Raw genomic sequence first — 20323 nt, 5'->3', positions numbered from 1 at the left:
GTCGTAGTAGCCAAATGGATCTCGTAAATAGAAGGAACTGTTTACTCGGGACCTCAGGAAGGTCCACTGTGTCAATAAAACATAGACGTAGTTGTTGATTATAGCTCATCCACATCAAATCCCAATCTAGTAATATCGGCTCTCAAAGCTGTCACATCATCCGACAAACGTCCACTCTTCTCACAAACCTCCACTCTCACCGTGAGGGCATCTAATGGTAAACCATGCGCGGTGATCAACTACCGATGCTCTCTCAACTCAGCTCGAATAGGAGCTAAGGTAGAAGCAATGGCCCTCTCAATCATATCAGGGACAACAACTTCTACCCGAGAGGCACGTACATCAGCATATTAAGCCAGATGGACCAACTTGAACATCATAGCCTGAGTCAATGGGGGTCGAGAAGCAGCAGCAGTAGAAATAGTAGCAGTAGGAGAAGTGGAAGGAACAGTAGTAGAAGTGCCAGGGGTACCTGAAGGCTCACCAGTTTAAGTAGGATGGGATATATCTATCTGTAGCATCTCCACGTCAACAACCGATGAAGTGTCCACCGGTGCAACTCTCCTACTCTCAGCCTCTTCTCTAGTGTACTCGGCCTTGATCCTTTGGATGTCAGTATAGGAAGTGGGAGTCACTTCAACATCTGTTTTCTCCACAAATGGAACTCGGGCACGCCGACAAAGCTCCGTGATCAACACTAGGAAAGGAAGCAAGGTCTGACTATGTTTGGCCCTCATGGTCATCTGTTGCTCAATAACCAGCCCGATATTCATTCTATCCCGGTCCATGATGCATCCCAATAAAGACGCCTTAGAATGCCAGGGTATGGACTTGTTCTATGAAGGCATCAATGTGCTGCTAATAAATTCGAACAAATACTAGGCAACCATATTCAAGTCTTTCTTCTCTATCTGAACTCCCTGCTCAATCCATGGCGGTGTGATGTCGCAGATAAGTTGAGGCAACCACCCCTTCAAGTCATCAAATGTCCTTTTTTGTATTTGATTCACCAAGTAGTGGATCACATTCATTATACACCCTAGCACCTCATTAATGTGGTGCTGCTGCATTTTACCTTCTTGCCACGCACCATCACATGATCACCGGTGCGAATGAGCCAACTTTCTTCGTTTCCTTGGGCACCAACTTTCCATATTCAACATAAAAATCTCAGACCCAGGATGGTATGTATGAGCCTCGGGGCCGGGTAAATATCTCAAATTTATAGAGCTTGATGGTGTTCCACACTTCTGGGTACCTGTCGACCACTCCATTTGTAGAAAGCCTTTTCTCCTCCAAGATAGTCCTTAACCCGACAACATTTAATCTTTTCTGTGATCGAGGTGGAGGTGCATGTACTGGGGGCACTGGATATACCTGCTCAATCGTCTATTATGGAGGTGGAGGAAGTGTAGGAGTCAACGGTATCCTGGCCGGATCAGGTAGCGCTTTAGAGCGCAACTCAACCCTTCTCCTTTGCAATGTCTGATCATCCTTCAGCTCAGATACGGATGTCCGCGATCTAGACCCTGAGTTACCCTCACCGTCAGACTCCGAGGTGGTGAGGTAGGTGTCGTAGATTCTCATTCTGTCGAGCTATCCACAACTGGACGTTGCATCACAGGCCCCTTTCCCTTTTCTACATTTTCCCCCTGTTGGAGGAAGTTTAGGTTATGTTACTCATCATGGAGCAGCACCATCAGTGATAACAATTCCCCGTGCTCTCTTTCATGGTGGTTGGTTTCTTCTTAGAACCTTGGGTTTGGCCATATATGCAAAACAACACAGAACAAACCAATACGTTAGAAACATGTCAACAAAATATCAAAATATAAATTCTGCAGGAAAACTCGCCGACTAGTTTGGTGAGTCACCGAACCCATTCGGCGAGTCAAGTCGGGCTCACCGAAAGTTACAGAATAAAATTTCTCAGAAATTAGCACAAGTCGGCGATGCACAGGGCCTTTCAACGATTCACCGATTTAATTCGGTGCACTAAAGGTAGCTCTCTAAATGTTACAGGATATTTCCTAAAATTGGGGCTGAGAAAGGGCAATCGAATAGACATTCGACGAGGTCAGGCATATCGCCGAATGTTACAGAATAAAATCATAAAAAATTAAGAATAAAAAGGCAATCCAGGAGTCACTTGGCAAACTGCCAAGCCATTCGGCGAGCTCGACTAAGCTCGCAGACTGGTCTCTCTTGCCAGTTTTTTACCCTGACCTTCAATTTTCAACCCACATCCCATGATAATGAAAATTAAGCACTATTCTATGAAATTAAGCCCAGATCCATATCAATAATGACCTCGGGGTACTTAGACTTCACCAGATTTGTCTAAAATTGATCAATCCATGTCTTTCGCCCTTAAGAATGACGTCACCCGCTCTATCATTGGGAAAAATCAGTTGATCGGTACAATTTGGGTTACTAAGACTTCACCCACACTAGACCCAACATACAAACAATATACACCCATGATTTTAATCAATTAAAACACAAGATTCAACAATTATGGGCTAGAACTCAAACATAAACATGATACGACAACGCCCCTCACTTAAAAATTAATTAACTATTGAACATCAAGCAATACATCCAAAAAAATACAATCATGCATCACAAACTACTAAATATTTGAGCCGAGATCGGGACACTAAACTCAAAAGTTGATACAAATGCCAGGCAAGAAAATTCAGAAGCAAAAGTACAAAAATCATCCCTATTAATTGATCCACACACAAAAGCAACAATTAAAATATGATCTAAAATTGGATTGTAAGAGTGCAAAAGTCGGAAAATGTGAAATGAAGGGAAATTTAAAATTTAAAATAGTTGTGGCCTTTACCCTTCAATTTGCACCCCAGTCGGCGATAGTGATTTATGTCGCCATCCATTCTGCGATGTTCCGAATGGTACTTTTGTCCACCGAAGGTTATAGAACTCCAGCCATTTAGTTGGTAAAAAAGGCGGTCCAGATCAGGCTTGCCAACCTGTTCAGCGAGTGGTACCTAAGCTCGCCTAATTGCTTCTTTTCCCAAAATTTTGAATTTTCAACCTACACATCTAACACCATTATTCAAACAACAACATTAAAAACTAAAAACTTGGGTTGCCTCCCAAGAAACACCTTACTTCACGTCATGGAACGACGAAGACACGCTTTCAAGATTCATTCTTTGGGTTGATCATGTTGCCACTCGGTAAGCCTCATTTTTGTCTTGTGTTTAAATGAGTTGAGATTTGATCCATTTGTGTTTCCAACTGCTTAATCGATACCAAATGTGAGGTAACTGTTTGGTTTAGAGATGAGACATCATCTTTCATTTCCTTTAGCACTTTGTCCGATCTTTCTACTTTGTTGAGAATGCATGCAAACATATCTTCAGTGCAGAAATTTCCAGGGTCGGTCCTTTGTTCTTTTGGCTTTTGATGCTCATGGAGAGGTATATATGTTCTTTGTCAGCATCCCACTCTCTCCAATTAGTACCACGGTCATGTCATTCCCTATCTCAGTCTCTCCAACCATCATCGCGATCCCTATTTCAGCCTTGGTTCCCGCCCGACCGTGGATAGTTTGGCCGGAAACCTCCTGCTTGATTTGTTAGGAAGTGTACTTCCTCATTGTACATATCTTTAAATTGCGCTTCATTGGGATTCACTCCATTAATTCCAATCGCATGCACAACCTATATCCACTACCCATGACATGTTTTGACAATAGATCCATTTGGGTCATCATCTTAGCCATGTTTGCATCCCACTCTTGGTCCTTTTGGATTTGTTCCTTTGTTATCTTGAAGTTCAAAGGAGACACTTGGTCCTCTATAGTGTACCAAGCACAATTGATTTTTGTCATCTCATCAAGAAGAGTAGATGTTATTTCGGATGGTTGTTGCATAATTCCTCTTAGAACGAGCTGTTAAGCCACACCCTCGTTGACTGAATCTAGACTCTGGTAGAAGTATTGTAACAAGATATTGTTTGGGAGTCCATATGTTGGACATTGGAGGAGCAATTTCTGGAACCTCATCCATGTTTCATGAATTGGTTCACCATCCACTCATTTAAAGTTCTGAATATTATCTCCCAAAGTCACCATCTTCGAGGGAGGGAAAAACTTTACATAAAATGCATCAGTGAGTTCCTTCCAAAAAGTAATTGAATCCTTTGGTAACTCAGCCAACCACTTCGGTTCTTCCCCCATTAGGGAAAAGGGAAACAAATGAAGTCGAACAGACTCTTGAGTAATGTTCTTGAACGAAAATGGCCCACACATCCATAAAGTTTCGGTTGTGGTCATGAGGATCGTTAGTAGCTAGACCTCCAAATAGACCCTTCATTTGCAATAGTTGCAACATAGTGCTAGTCACATGAAACATCGTATTGCCCACAAATTGAGGCAATCGAATAGCACCAGCACTTCCCAGCTAATCTTCATTGACATCGTTTAAGTTACCAATGTCATCATTGTGCCCAAGTTGGCTATCATTGCTCCCGTTAACACTCATATCTTCACATATTTAAGAGCAGCCAACAAAGCACAAAAATAAGTTGATTCAACTACAACACAATCAGTTCACAACTAAACTTCACTAAAAGAATTCTAAACACCACTTCCCGGCAGCGGTGCCATTTTCGATAACGCTCAACTAGACTTCATCCGATTCTATGTGTAGGTTGTCACAATCAAGTATAAACCCAACGAAGAGTTGGGGTTGATCCCACAAGGAGTGATACGGTACAAAATTCAATTACAAAGTGAAATATTGTTATAATCATTTGTAGAAGTAGACATTTTTGAAACGATTAAAGTAAATGACAGGGGTTTGACAATTAATGTCAATTGGGGGGATTAGAGTGAATAATTAACAACTACGAACACACGGGGGTAATCAAGTAGAGATAGATCATTGGGAGTGTGATCAATTGAATGCCAATTTTGCTAAATGGGTGGTTATTATTTACTAGAAATCGTTGAATCGTTTTTGGTAGGCTAGGCTTTAGGTGTAATAGTCATTTGTCAATCAACTATCACGAATCAAGCGAGTTCTCTCGAACCTCGACAGGCATAACAAATATAAACAACCCAATACCTCAATTAATTTACTCTTTCAAGCTATATTGGTATGATTAAATTTAGACCCACTTTCTCAAGCTAAGTCTACAATAACTCAATCACTACAATCATCAATTAATCGTTTTAACTCTAAAACCTCCTTCTCAAGCAAGCTTAGAATACTAGGCTAGAATTGTATTTGCAACTACAATTCATCAATTAAAACTCAATTATCAATTGAACCTGCTTCAAATCAACATAAAAATTAGTAAATACTAACACCCATAATCAAATTCAAGCATTCAATCACATAATCACATCCCTAAGAAGGGGGGTTTTAGCCACACATGATAAAGAGCAAGAAATAGCTACCAACTATGTTTTCCATCAGCTTGGGTAACTATTCACAAGTCTTAAAAATGCACAAATTGAATTCAAAATCAAATAAACCCTAAATCTCTACTCAAAATCTCAAAGAACAGATTTAGGGATAAAAAACCCAAAACTAGACAATGTGGGAACTCTCCAAAACTTCAGAACGCTGGAACTATCCTTTTAAAATTGCATTTATACGTTCCCAGATTTTCATGTTTGGAACCATTTGGTTAAATAAGTCTGGCATCGCTGCAGACCAGATCGGCGATGAACCGACTGTTCCTTTCATTGCTTTCTTGGTTTGATTGTTTACCCTTTCTTTGTTGTAACTTTAGGCGATTTAGGTCAGGCTCGCCGACCTATTCGATGATTCACCAATAGCTCTTTCTTTCTGCCTTTTTGGATTACTTTTTTCACCAATTAATCTGTAACTTTAGGTGGGCTCAGCCTCCATCGCCGATCTAGTCGGCGTGTTGCCGAACTCCAATTTCCTCACCAAGTTTGCTTTGTCCATGGGATAGCATGCTGTAACATTTTGGCAAGCTGAAGAGCCACTCGGTAATTTGTCGAGTGGCTTTGGTGAGCATCAGTATTGCTTTTCTTCAGTTTTTTCACTTCTTTTTGCCTGATAATGTCCTTTCCTTGCTCTTTTACCTTCAATGCTGCAAATTAACATTTAAATATCGTATTAGAGAATAAAATAGGCATTGAGAACAATAAAACTCTAAATATTAAGCCCTAAATGAGTCGTAATCCCTGACTCATTAGATCGGTATGCTCGTCTTCATTCCTTGAATAGATTAATATATCCTCAATGAACACAATCACAAACATATCAAGTTATTGTCTAAACACCCTATTTATCAAATCCATAAATGTGGATAGAGAATTTGTCAAACCAAACGACATCACCAAAAACTCATAATGATTATACCTAGTTCGAAAAGTCATCTTCGGAATGTCATCTTCCTTCACCCTCAATTAGTGATAACCCGTCCGAAAGTCAATCTTAGAAAGGTAACTTGCTCTTTAAAGTTGATTAAACAAGTCATCTATTTTGGGAGAGGATATTTGTTCTTAACAGTAACCTTGTACAATTGCCGGTAGTCAATACACATACAGAGTGAACCATCTTTCTTCCTAACAAAAAATATTGGAACACCCTATAGAGAGATGCTAAGTCGGATGAAACCCTTATCTAACAAATCTTTCAACTGCTAATTTAATTCCCTAAGTTCTACCGGAGCCATACAATAAGGAGGAATACAAATAGGTTATGTATCTAGGAGAAGGTCAATACCTAAGTCTATTTCCCTTTTGGGAGGAACACCGGGTAAATTATTGGGAAACACTTCCGAAACCTCGTTAACAATGAGGACTGACTCAAGAGTAGGAGCTTCAGAATCCATATCCCTAAACCGAATGAGATGGTATATGCAACCTTTAGAGATAATTTTTCTAGCTTTAAGACAAGAAACAAACTGACTCTTAAGTATAGAATTTCTCCTTTTCCACTTAAGGGTGGGTTCATTTGGAAACTAAAACTTGACTACACGGGTTCTACAATCAATAGAAGCATTACATGCATGTATCCAATCCATTCCAAGGATAACATCAAACTCTAGAATATCAAGCTCTACAAGGTCAACATGAGTGACTCTATGGGACAAGGAGATGGGACACTTTTTGTAGACCCTCTTAGCCACAATAGAATCACCAACTTGTGTACAGTCTGAGAAAGGATCTAACAACACACCAAGAAAAATATCATACCTCTTAGACACATATGTCGTTAAAAAAGACAAGGCAGCATCGGGGTGAAGTAAAGAATAAAAATTAAGTTGGAAGAGTTTCAACATACCGGTAACCACTTTGGGAGAACCCTCTTGCTCATGACGAGTCTGAAGTGCACATAATCGGTTTTTCTTTGGAGCACTTGAACCCGAACCACAAGGTGGAGCTTGTTTACCTTCTCTCCCCTTAGCCATAAGTATTGGACAATCCCTTATTTTGTGACCACTCTTACCACAACTGAAGCAACCATCTGTGTTGGATAAACATTTGCCCTCGTGCTTCCTTCCACACACCAAAAGTAGATAATGAAGATCCACCCCATTCCCTCCTTGAGTAATAGGGTTAGAAACTCCAACAATGTTGAACAGGGGAGGATTATTGGAGGAACCTTGACCGAAAAAACTTTGTTGGAATTTAGAACAACCTTGAATGTGAAAAGTCACCATCACCAGTTTTGGCCCTCTTTGCCTTGTTAGACCTTTCCTTAAGTTTCTACTCTTCAATTTGTTTAGCATGAACCATGAGACGAGAAATGTCCATATCATTGATAAGCATTGCGGTACAACATTCCTTTACCAAAATATACTTAATTGTGACTGCATACACTTAAAATCGGATGAAGAGTAGTTGAGAATTATCACAATCATTTGAGGGTTGTGTAGCAAGTCCTCAAGGACCAACAACTCTTTGCAAAGTTTAGCAAATGCGAGTTTTGGTTAAGGTCAGTAGCTTTTCTTGGTCATATTGTTTTTGGTAATTAAGGGTATTGAAATAAATCCTAAGAAGATGGATGTGGTCAAGATTTGGCCTAAACCTCTATTCCCTTTGGATATTAGGACTTTCTTGGGTATTTCTGGTTACTATGGAAGGTTCGTTGAAGGATTTCCTTCGATTGCCTCTCCATTGACGACATTGACTCAAAGGAAGGTTAAGTTCATATGGTTCAAAGCTTGTGAAAAAAGTTTCCAAGATTTCAAAGAGATAGACTTACTTCTGCTTCAGTGTTGATTTTACCGGAAGGAGCTAATGGAGTTGTTGTTTATTGTGATGCCTCAAGAATTCGGTTAGGATGTGTACTTATGCAAAATGGGAAAGTCATTGCTTATGCTTCAAGGCAACTTAAGATTCATGAAAAGGATTACCCTACCCATGACCTTGAACTGGAGGTAGTTGTGTTTGCTTTAAAGAGTTGGATGCATTATTTGTATGGTGTTCATGTATTTGTTTTTACCGACCACAAAAATTTACAATATGTGTTTAAGCAGAAAGATTTGATTCTTCACAAAAAAAATATGGCTTGCGTTACTAAAAGGATTATGACACGAGTGTTCTCTTTCACCCCAACAAAGTGAATGTGGTGGCTGATTCTCTTAGTTAGTTGTAAATAGGTAGTGTTGCTCAAATTGAAGATGATAAGAAGGAGTTGGTTCGAGATGTTCATAGATTAGCCGGATTAGGTATTCAGTTAGTTGACTCTACCATAGGTATTCAGTTAATTCACAATGTTTCTGAATCATCATTTGTGGCAGATGTGAAAGGCAAGCAAGGTCTTGATCTAACTTTGGTAGAATTGAAGGAAGTGGTACTTAAAAAGTTCATAGAGGCTTTTTCCCAAAGGAGAGATGGAGTGCTTAGATATCAAGGTCGGTTATGTGTTCCCAATGTAGATGATTTGAGAGAGAAAATCTTATCAGAAGCCCACGGTTCTCGATATTACATTCACCCGGGAGTCACCAAGATATACCGTAACTTGAGAGAGGTCTATTGGTGGAGTGACATGAAGAAGGACATTCCAAAATTATTGTCTAAGTGTCCTAATTGTAAACAACTAAAATTTGAACATCAAAAGTTGGGAGGTTTATATCAAGATATTAGCATTTCTACTTGGAAGTGGGAAAATTGAACATGGACTTCATTGTTGGTTTACCAAGAATCCGATGAAAACATGACTCGATTTGGGTTATTGTTGATTGAATGTAGAAAGTAGCTCATTTTATTCCCATCAAGGTATCTTATACGTCATAGGATTATGCTAAGTTGTATTTGAGGGAAATTGTTAGGTTGCATGGAGTGCCCCTATCCATTATCTCCGATCGTGGTACCCAATTTACTTCTTAGTTTTGAAAATCTTTCCAAAAGGGTCTTGGCACTCGTGTTAAAATTAGTACTTCCTTTCATCCATAAACTGATGGGAAAGTGGCGCATACTATCCAAACTTTGGAAGATATGTTGAGAGGATGTGTAATTGACTTCAAGGGTATTTAAGATGATCACTTGCCTTCGATTGTATTTGCATACAATAATAACTATCGTTCATGTATTGACATGACTCCATTTGAGGCCCTATAAAGTAGGAGGTGTAGATTTCCTATAGGTCTGTTTGAAGTGGGTGAAGGTGCATTGATAGGTGATTTCACGTATCAGGACACTTCTTCCAATTCTAAGTGCCAACGATTGTTAGTCAGTAATATAACCCAACTAAGTGAGTTGGGGTCGAATCCTACGGGGAGTGGTACGTGCTTAAGATTCAAGAGACAAGTATAAATATGTTCAAGTCAATCATAGGTAAAGACATTTACGAATAAAAGCATACTTCAAATTTAGGGGTGACACAAGTGTCAAATATGTGGGGTTTGGTTGTAATTATCAACTATGTGGTAGAAAATAACACGAATAAAACAAGTAAAGAGACGAGTTCTTGGGATGTGATTGGATTATAGGCTAAGGTAGAGAAATGGGTGATTGCAACTGATAGTAAATAGCTGTAAATCAGTGAATAAGCTAGAGTTTAGTGGGGATAAACTTTCTCTCAAACAATTTACCCCGAATTAAATTGATTTCTCTCAAACACCAATAATTAGAAATTAAGAACATCTTACACTTTAGTCTATTCACTCTCTCGAGCTGAATGTGTGGAAAAGGGTTTAGGATTCAGTCTCTCGAGCTGAACCCATGAGAACCCAATACCCACAGACTATCAAATCAGTAATCTTGGTTTTAAAACCTCTCTCTCGAGCAAGCCAAAAAAATGAAGGTAGAGTTGCATTTGCAACTACAACCCTTTAAATTAAGCCACTATTGATTGAAATCACTTTTAAACAACATTTAAACTATCAATTAACAATACCCAGTAGATAAATCAACCCATAATCATATAATCACACCCTAAGAATTGGGGTTTTAGCTAGACATCATAAAAAGATAAAAATCATTTCCAAATTGTGTTTCCATCAACTGGGTAAGATTAATTTTGTCTTTACAAAGGTCAAGATTGAAGAATCTCAAAGACCCACTTCCAATTTCTCAAAAATGGAAATCTTCAAAGCTAAGGAAAATATTGTCTCCAAACTCTTAGTTCAAAATTCAAAAATTCTAATATGAAAACTGATAACTGATAAATTAGATACTATTCTAAGAATTTAAAAATGTACTTATAGTAGCCAAAATTGTGCTGCAAAGGACCATTCGGCGCAATAAGTCGGGATCGCCGATCCACTTGGCGCTCCGCCAATTGGTCAATTTCCTCACCTTTTTTCTTTGGCCTTCAGTATCTTCAAGTTCTGTAACTTTAGGCGATCTAGCACTGCATCACGGAACCGTTCAGCAACTCGTCGACTGCTCCTTTCTATCACCGACTTGATTTTATCCTCAAGGCCTGGCACACTAGAACTTTAGGCGAGATCATGTCCATTCAGCGACTCACCCAATGGGTTAAGCGATCATCAGTCCTTCTTTTCTTCGTTCTTTCAGCTACCTTGTTCCTTTTTGCTCATTAGTGGTCATGCTTTGTTCTTCAATCCAAATATCTGAAAATCAAGGATTTACATCAGTTATTGGCACAAAATATGCATTTGAGGACACTAAATCTATTAAAATAAAGCCCTAAATGAGTCCAAATCCTGGACTCATCAATAGGTCCTGAGTTGGTACATGAGGCTATGAAGAAAATTCAGCCTATTAGAGAAATGTTGAAAATGGCTAAAAGTTGACAAAATTCCTATGCCGATGTTAGAAGAAGAGATCTCGAGTTTGATGTTCATGATTGGGTCTACTTGAAAATCTCACCCATGAAGGATGTAATGAGATTTGGAAAGAAAGGGAAGCTTAGTCCCTGCTATGTGGGCCCATATCAAATTTTGAGGTGAAGTGGTAAGGTCGCTTATGAACTTGATTTGCCTAATGATTTGGCATAGGCCCACGGTGGGGTCTATGGCTCGTAGGTAGACCCACAAACCTTACATGGGTTCTGTAACACCCCTCAAAATGAAGTAGGATAAAGTAGAGTCTCACATGGGTTTTATGCATTAATAACTTGTTAAAATAATGAAGAATAGACTTTTTAGTCAGTTTAAAGAGTTTGGAAGTCAAACGTCAAGGGACGACCAAGACGTTCGGAAACTAGTCTTTTACGTGTTGGTGTGTTCTAGTATGTTGTTCATGTTTTTATGTGTTGTTTGGAGTCTAAAATCAGTGGAGGTGACCCTAGTGTCTTAATAAATGTTTTTAGGGTCAAAACGTTTGGATACGACTCCCCGGGGGCCACCTTAAAGGTCCTCGAGGAGGACCCCAACCTTAGCCAAGCAAGTTGCCAAGGCAACTTGAAGTTGTGCTTGGAGGGAGCATGTCCGCGTCGCGGACTAGCTCCATCAAGGGCCAAATGTTTGGTCCACATCGCGGACTCTTCTGTCTCGAAATTAAATTTTCAGAAACTTGTGGGAACACCTCCGCATCGCAGACTTGTTTCCCAACGAAATCTGCGAAAATAAAACTCAAGTTAGACTTGTTTAGAAAGGTCCAACTAAGTGAAGGGTAGTTTGGGTAATATGTGGGTTATTGTTTTAAGTGTTTTTAAGTATTTTAAAGGTATTTAAACTTGTATATTGTATTTCAGAATTCACTCTTCCAAATCAAACCCCTTCTCTCTCCAAAAGTTCTCTCTAGAACTCCATTGGAGGCTAGGTCAAGTTAAAGCTAGGGTTGAAGGTTTCAAGTGTTTTCTTCTCAAATTTCGTGGGATTTATGAAGGTTAAGGTATGGGGATTCTTTATTCTTGATTCCTCTTCCATTCAAGGAGCCAAATCAAAGTGTTTTTAAAGTTCTCCCAAAAACCCTAATTTCAATTCTAGCATGGGTTCTTGCATGAAAACCTTTTAAATGATGTTTTATGTTGTTATTAATGATTATTGTTGGTTTTAAGAAAGAAATCTTCATGAACCCATGTCTTCTCAAATTCTCTAAATTTGGTCTAAAGTTAATTGATGGGATTTTTGAGTGGTTTGATGTGGGTTGTTCTTATATGATCTTAGCTATGTTGAATTGTTGTAAATTGTTATTGAATTGTATAATGTGAGGTAGTAGCCTTGAATGGTCATAAATTGTGACTTAGCCTTTATGTTGGTTATTGGATATTGTATAGCTTAACTTGTATAGTTGAATGTTGTTATTATCATTGTTATTGTATTGTTAATTGTTGGAATATGAGGATGATAAAGATAGCCATGGAAAGAGGGTAAGTTGACCTAACTTGATGAATATTGTACAAGTGGCATGGAATTGAGTATTGTGCCTTATGGCCTTGGAACGGTGGTAAGATGGCTGGATCTCTTAATATTTCTATAATTGCTTCTTAGGTTGGATCCACCTTTGGTGGAAGTGTTGCTTGTTGCTTTTTAATTATGATTGTGGCCATGAAGGGCATTATATGAGTATTATTGTATTAATGTGTTCATATATAAATGAAGCTATATGTAAAGTTTTATGTGAAGCTATATGTGAAGATATGATGTGAATGAGTTTATCTAATCTTGTGATGATCCTATGTAAAGTGGATAGCATTGTGATTTGAAGTATGATTTCTCATGATGTATATATGTGATGATGTTGGATTATGAAGTGTCCTCAAATGATAATGTTGTGACTTGATTAGTAGACTAAAGTGTCTCTTCTTGTTACTTAAAGTCTTGACTGCATTAATGTGTGAAGTGGGCTAGAACTAAGAAATGGTGCCCTTTCTATTAATGCTAAAAGAGGAATTCTAGGCCCAGACTTGAATCGGCAGAACTAAGAAATGGTGCCCTTTCATAAGTCTAGCTTTCCTAAGTAAATGTATAACCTTGAAGGATGGGCCTTAGGGCGATGTTTCCTTCTTGAGTGAAATGATATACTTAGAGATGGATGGAGCCGGAATGACATGAGAATCCTTATATAAGAAAGTTAAATGAGCTATCCTTATGAACCTGGATTGGCTATGACTAAGAAATGTGGCCTTTTTTGGGAAGAGGTACTATGAGTTGGTTGAACTAGAAAAGGAACCCTCTCTAGTACATATGTGATTGAATATTCTATGGGAAACAAGGCTAGCACCGAGTGGATGTGGTTAGGAAGGTGGCCTAGTTGAGTATGAGATTAGGCACAATGAACTTCCTTGGACATCCCCCAAACCATGTGCCTATATGGGTTGCTTACTAGTTCTACCCTTGGCAAGTAGAACAACCTCCACGGAGTAGGATAGACTCTGGATTCCATGCCTAGCTAGTATGGTCTATGTCGGTTATGCCTATTCCCATCATATGGGATGTGTACTATAGTTATTGGATAGGTTCTACAATGTGTAGGTAGTAGTATTGGAAGCTATCTACACATGGCACGAGTAGGCTTTGAAGATACTAAAGTGAGTTCCCTAAGTCTAACGACTATTATGTGAAAGTCCCCTTATGTGCTTGAAGGTCTCCTAAGTGGTATCTTAAAGAATGTTGGTCTATTGATATTATGTTGTAAAGGAAATGTCCTTATCTAAGGTAATCTTGAGTAACACTTAAGTGTGCTTGAAGAGGTTGTATGGGCGGTCACTTCTTCTCTCACTCAAGCATGTCTTAAGGTTATTTCGGTAGAGGTCCTATGGTAATGAAATGGCATGTAGCATGGGTTGGATATGGATATGTTGAGTATGTGTATGGTTGGCTATGGTCTTACATGCGAATGTTGACTTGTATTATATCTCTTATACTTGTGAAGTGAAGGTTTTATAAAAAATGATATGAAAGCATATATTCCTTGTAAATGTCTGTTGAAGCATGTTTTTGCATGGTCTCCATACTTAGTACTTAATTGTGCTAACCCCTTTCTTTCCCTTTTTGACTAAAGTGTAGGGATTGGGAGATGGTGACATGTCATGGCTACTTGATAGGTTTCTAAGTGTTGACGAAGAAGACTTGGTGAGTCCTCATAGATTCGAGGACAACACCTACATGTTCCTTTTGATGTATTTCTAGTATTGTGTTTAAGTCTTGTATGGGCTTAGTCCCATTATTGTATTCAAGTATTAGATGATTTTGAGACATAATGTATACAGTCTAGAAAGTCTTCCGCTTTCTATTTTAATGAAATGTCTTCTTTGTAAGGAAAGTTTTTAAATTCTTAGTGACTTTATGATCTATGCGATGAATGAATGCTAAGGCTTGTATGAGACCTCCGAGAGGTCGAATACGCATTTAACGGCTAGGGGGTGCTCTTGGGTCGTTACAGGTTCCATCGATGGGGGTCCAAAATGGGAAGTCTTTGATTTCACACACGGCTGACCACGACAGTCTGTGGTCTGACCAACGGGCTGTAGGTCTAGCCGTTGGTAATGTCCGACAATTATTTTAAAAATCTTTTGGGTCCTTTCCTAATTGTTTTAACTCAATACTATGTCATTTTTCCTTCTACCGAAAGTCGTATATAATGATTTTTACCCCCAAAATCACCCATATCAACTCATTCTCTGAAATTTTTAAAAGAAGATCAAGTCATCCTCTCAAATATTTCTCTCTCTAGAAACTTGAAGAAGAAGACTAGGGTTTTAAGTCAAGTCTCCATTTCCACCATTAAAGTAATGCTTTTGGCATTAAGGTATGATAATCTTTATCTACGGAGCTCTTTTTTCCATAGAGTTCCTAAATCCCCCAATTTACAAGTTCGAATTCTTCAATTGAAGTTAGGGTTTTCTTCCATGTCATGGGTTCCTTTCAATATTGATTCAATTAATTGTTTTATGAACTATTATGCATGAATAGAGAGAATTCCATGTTTTTAAGGTGAATCCCCAAGAACCCATGCATAACCCATGTTTTCTAAGCTATGATGATATAATGTGGGTTTTGAACCATGAAAGATGAGTTTATGAAGTGATGCATGTTCTTATAAAATTGATGTAAATGTTTTAAGGATGCTTTGAGAGTGAAGTATCAATGTGATTATTGTTGTGTTGTGAAAGGATTTCTCATATACACATGAAAACATGATTGTGAAAGGGTTTTCTCACATAAAGGATTCTTAGAGTTGAAAGGTTTTCTCAACTAAACTTTGAATCAAAATTTAGGAGATATTCTAATGAAACCTAGCTTGGATTGGCTACTTGATGTGTCTTCCATGGATGATAAGGCAAGTGGCGATTACTAATGCCTCTTAATAATAAGATAAGTAAGATAATGACTATTATGGGTATTTACGCTTTAGCATCGAGAGGATATTGAGATGGAAGATCTCCCATTAGTAAAGGGTGGGTTTCTATTAGCAATATCCTTATCCCATGGACGGTCCGTAGGTGGACCCACGGAGCGTAGGTCCCCACCATTGACTGGGTCAACAATTATAATTTTGAGGGGCTTTTGGGTCTTTTCCTAATTATTTTATCCTAATACTATGTCATTTTACCCTTCACCAAAACCCATATATAAAAGTTTTAACCCCAAAATTTTCCCAATTGAAATCATTCTCTCAAATTCACAAAAGAAGACCTCTTAAGCATTTCTCTCTCTAGAAGTTGAAGAAGAAGGAACCAACCTAGGGTTTCAAGACAAGTCTCCAATTCCTCCATTGAAGTTACACAATTGACATTGAGGTATGATAGTTTTCATCCATGGAATCCTTTCCTTCATGGAGTTCCCAACTTTCTCCAATTTTCTAAGTTAGAATTCCCTAATTGAGTTGGGGTTTCTCTTCTATGTTATGGTTCCTCTTAATTATTGATTTAATTGATTGAATTATGATCTCTTATGCATGAATTAAGTTAATTGCATGTTTTTATGATGATCCCCCATGGACCCATGTAATTCCCATGTAATCCCCATGTTTTCCAAGTTATGATTATATAATGTGGGTTTTGGATTATGAAAAAGAAGTTTATGAAATCAAGTATATTCTCATGAAATATATGTAAATGTTTTAAGGATTCTTTGAGATTGAAGTATCAATGATGTTGCTATTGTTGTGTTGTTGAAAGGATTTCTCATATACACATATAAGCATGAATTGTGAAAGATTTTCTCACATAATAAGGGTTCTTAAGGTTAAAGGCTTTCTCACCTAAAATGAACCAATGTTAAGGAGTTATTCTAATGTTTAGACAAGAGGCGATTACCCATGTTCTCTAATTGAAAGACAAGAGGCGATTACCCATGTCACATGATGTAAGGACAAGAGGCGATTACCTATGTTCCTTTAAGAGCTAAGATAAATATGATTAAGAACTATTCTGTGGAAGTTAAGCTTAGAACTGAGTGGACAAGTGGCGATTACCTACGTCCCATTAACTATGTGCCAACATAGGATTGTCTAGATAGACATTAGCTAGTGGATCCACATAAGCTAGAAGTTCATGGTCCTTACCCACTACACCAAAAGAGACCTTTAGCGGCAATAATTTTTCCTTTTAGCGGCAATATTTATTGCCACAAATACATTTATCGACATTTGAATAAATGCCATTGAATCCAATGTCGCTAAAGCCTTTAGTGACATTTATGTCGAGTGCCGGTAAAGACCCTTATTATTGCCGTTAAAAGTAATTACTTTTAGCGGCATTTATTTAGCGGCCTTTACTATTGCCATTAAAACTACCTTAGGAACAAGCATATTTGTGGCTTTTGCTATTGCTGGCAAAGATAATAATTGTCACTCAATTATTGTAACGACTTAAAACTGATTGTGAATTCACCTTAATCCACATATTTAACCCTCTTTTATTACATCAAAAATAAAATGCACAAAAGAGATAAGTTTGAAGAATTACCAAACTCAAAACAATGTCATTCACTTAAAATAAGAACAAACAATCTTAATACATTCACTTTCTTATCTTGTAGCGGTAAAAGAAAGTATGAATTATCACAATTGAAAGAATGTGTTCAACAATGAAGAAAATAATGCAATTAAGCCACTGTTTTTTTTCCCTAATGCAAAATGTGTCAGCTTTCTGGATCAATGTCATTCCTTGAACAAGCTCACCATTTGAATAAATATCCCACTGTACACATATAGCATTAGATGATTAGATTACAAGAAATGAGTAATCAATGTCAAGAGAAGCACCAAGTTTTGAATATTCAAGAACGTGAACATAATGCAACCCATAACACACTTGGAAAGATTAACGAATCTTTCCATATGATTGTCGTTGATCTAAGAACATCCCATAGTGTTAAACTGTCATTGAGAAGCACAAAGTTCCCAAATTAGAAAAGAATAGGAACATAATGTAGAAAGTAATGCGTAGTTGAAAAGATGAAAGCTTTTTTTTTTCTCTATATGAACAATTGTCTTTGATCTAGAACATCACACTATGTTAAAACTTATTCCAGTGAAACATAAACCAGAGAATATATGAACAAATCAAATCACCTCTAAGTAAAATTAGCATTGCAACAACAATACAGAAAAAATTATCCACACAACAGTAGCATCTCAAATAAATTCACCAGACGCAAACAAAATAAGTGCAGACTAAGAAACTGATCAAAGAGGACACCAAGATACACTTAAAAGCTGCACCAATATGCATTGCAAAATCCTCAACAAGGAGATACTAAATTCATATTCACATCCAAGAAAATGCAACAATAATATTGGTGAAGTCCTACCCAACAATGGTGAAAAACATCAGCTAAAGAAATCTTATTGTAGACAGCGAATGAACAATGAACAACATGAAGACAAAATCAGAGTGAAACGTGTAGTTCAAAATGGATTCTTATCCGAGTAAGAAAAACAGACAGCACACTGAATATGGCACATGAAAAACCAACAAATAATGTAACATATGATGCAAACTATAGAAGACAAGATTTTCAGTCCAATTTTCAGTAACATGTTTTACTTTCTAGGATGTGAAATTATTTGAACAGAAACAAGAATAGACAGGCCAGTTAAAAACACGTTGAATTCCAGCAAACAAATACTTTTATTCACATACGACAACTAAAATAATATTAGCAAGAAAATATGTGCATTATATGTATGTTTATTGGATATGGCACATTGTTTGACTCTTGGGGATTTAGAGCAAAAGAGATATAAAAGCACGGATAGAGCTAGGTAGTGCAACTTTTGTCAAAAAATTACACTACATGATCAAAATTATTTTTCTTAGCTTCTTCGTCTGTTTACTTCGCTATATTTTGAACTCCATGGTCAAAATATCGACTCAACCACTAATAAGAACATCATGTGCTAGATAATGCAGTAGTTAGGGGTATGTACCTATAATAACTTAGATACACGAATAGTAAATCGAGTATTACCTCCTCTCGAAATGAATGCAGATCATCATGATCAATGAACTCCAAATTTAGAGCTAGAAAAAACAAGCCAAATCGAGAACATAGTAAATAACAGCAAGATAACAAGATTTTGAACTATTTTTATTCTATCACTTGGTACTTCAAGTTTTGGCACTTACCTTGTCGTCAAAATTGAATCTTTTTACATTTTTGAACTGCAGAACTTTTCCCATACAGATTAGTTGCAGTTCACTAATTCCTCATATTTTAAGTTTGGAAGCACTTTTTTCCCAATCAATTTTCAAGATAGAATTTTCACAATTGAACGGTAAAAGTGTATAAGGAATCTTACAATGGCATTTGAAGGCTCCTCATCCAATGGTATACCATCTTTACGCTTTGTATGAGTTCATATGTAGGTTTTTGCATGTGTGGGCTCTATTCCATCTATAACCTATAAAGTTAAATTGATGCAAAATAAATAAGGCATGACTGAAATGAATTGTAAAATCTTATAGTAAGTAATTTATGCATTAATAAATAAGAAATCAGATAATAATACATTACTTACCATGAGAAAAATTTGGAGAATCAGACTTACACTGCAGCCCTCACATTGAACCATGAGGTCATCAGGATTATATGACATTTCACATTTACAATACCTGCCGAATTAGGACAAAAAAATTACTTAGTGATAAAACCAAGGTTAAGAACTTCCAAAAAAATGTTGTTTTCTTATAAACATCACACAACTATTGTGAACCAAAGGATTTACATGCCTCTCAATAGTAGCCCACATGCTCTGATGGTAACCAACAGTAGCAGGAGCATGATACATAAGCTTCGACAGCTGCACAAGAGTTGAAATACATGTCAATAAAAATTAGGGATATTATTTACATGATGGGACACATGTAATTTCCATCTAGTTTAAGCTCTTAAATATGAATGAACATATTTAATAAAAGAAGTCCCAGCCCAGTCTTAGCTTGTGAAGAGAATATGCTAAGACAATGTGAATGATTCACAGATTATGATGAATTTTATTTTACTTCTCTATCAAATGCAAGTGCTCCTCACCAAATGTTTTTCAGCTATGTTTTCACCAATGCACATAGAACAACTCTATAGAAACTACACACTACTATTCTCATATATCATGATTTCATAGTCATACACAAAATATTCATGTAAGTAAAAACATAATTTGTAAACGAAAAGCATAAAATAGACAACAATTGCATAAATATTGTGAACAATATAACTCACTATGGTTTTTCTAATCAAAATACTTCATTACAAGCCACTAAATTGATATTTATTAAGTAACCCACTCACCGCAGACCTTGTTTGATTTAGCCCTCAATTGCACGAAACCATTAGGTAACCATTCTTCTATTTAAAATAATTAATGCAACTGTTAGGACTCAAGAATTCATGAAAAAAATCAATGCTGTGAAATAGAAATCCCTGTTGAAAGTATGATCGGAGGGATAGAGAGTATACCTAAAGTATGATCGGAGGGATAAACTACAATATCATAGAACTTTTC

This window comes from Solanum verrucosum, unplaced genomic scaffold (assembly GCF_900185275.1).
Source record: "Solanum verrucosum unplaced genomic scaffold, falcon-dt-bn FXZP01000116.1, whole genome shotgun sequence".
Taxonomy (NCBI): Eukaryota; Viridiplantae; Streptophyta; class Magnoliopsida; order Solanales; family Solanaceae; genus Solanum; species Solanum verrucosum.
The sequence above is the reverse complement of the archived record's forward strand: the minus strand, read 5'-3'. Positions refer to the sequence as shown.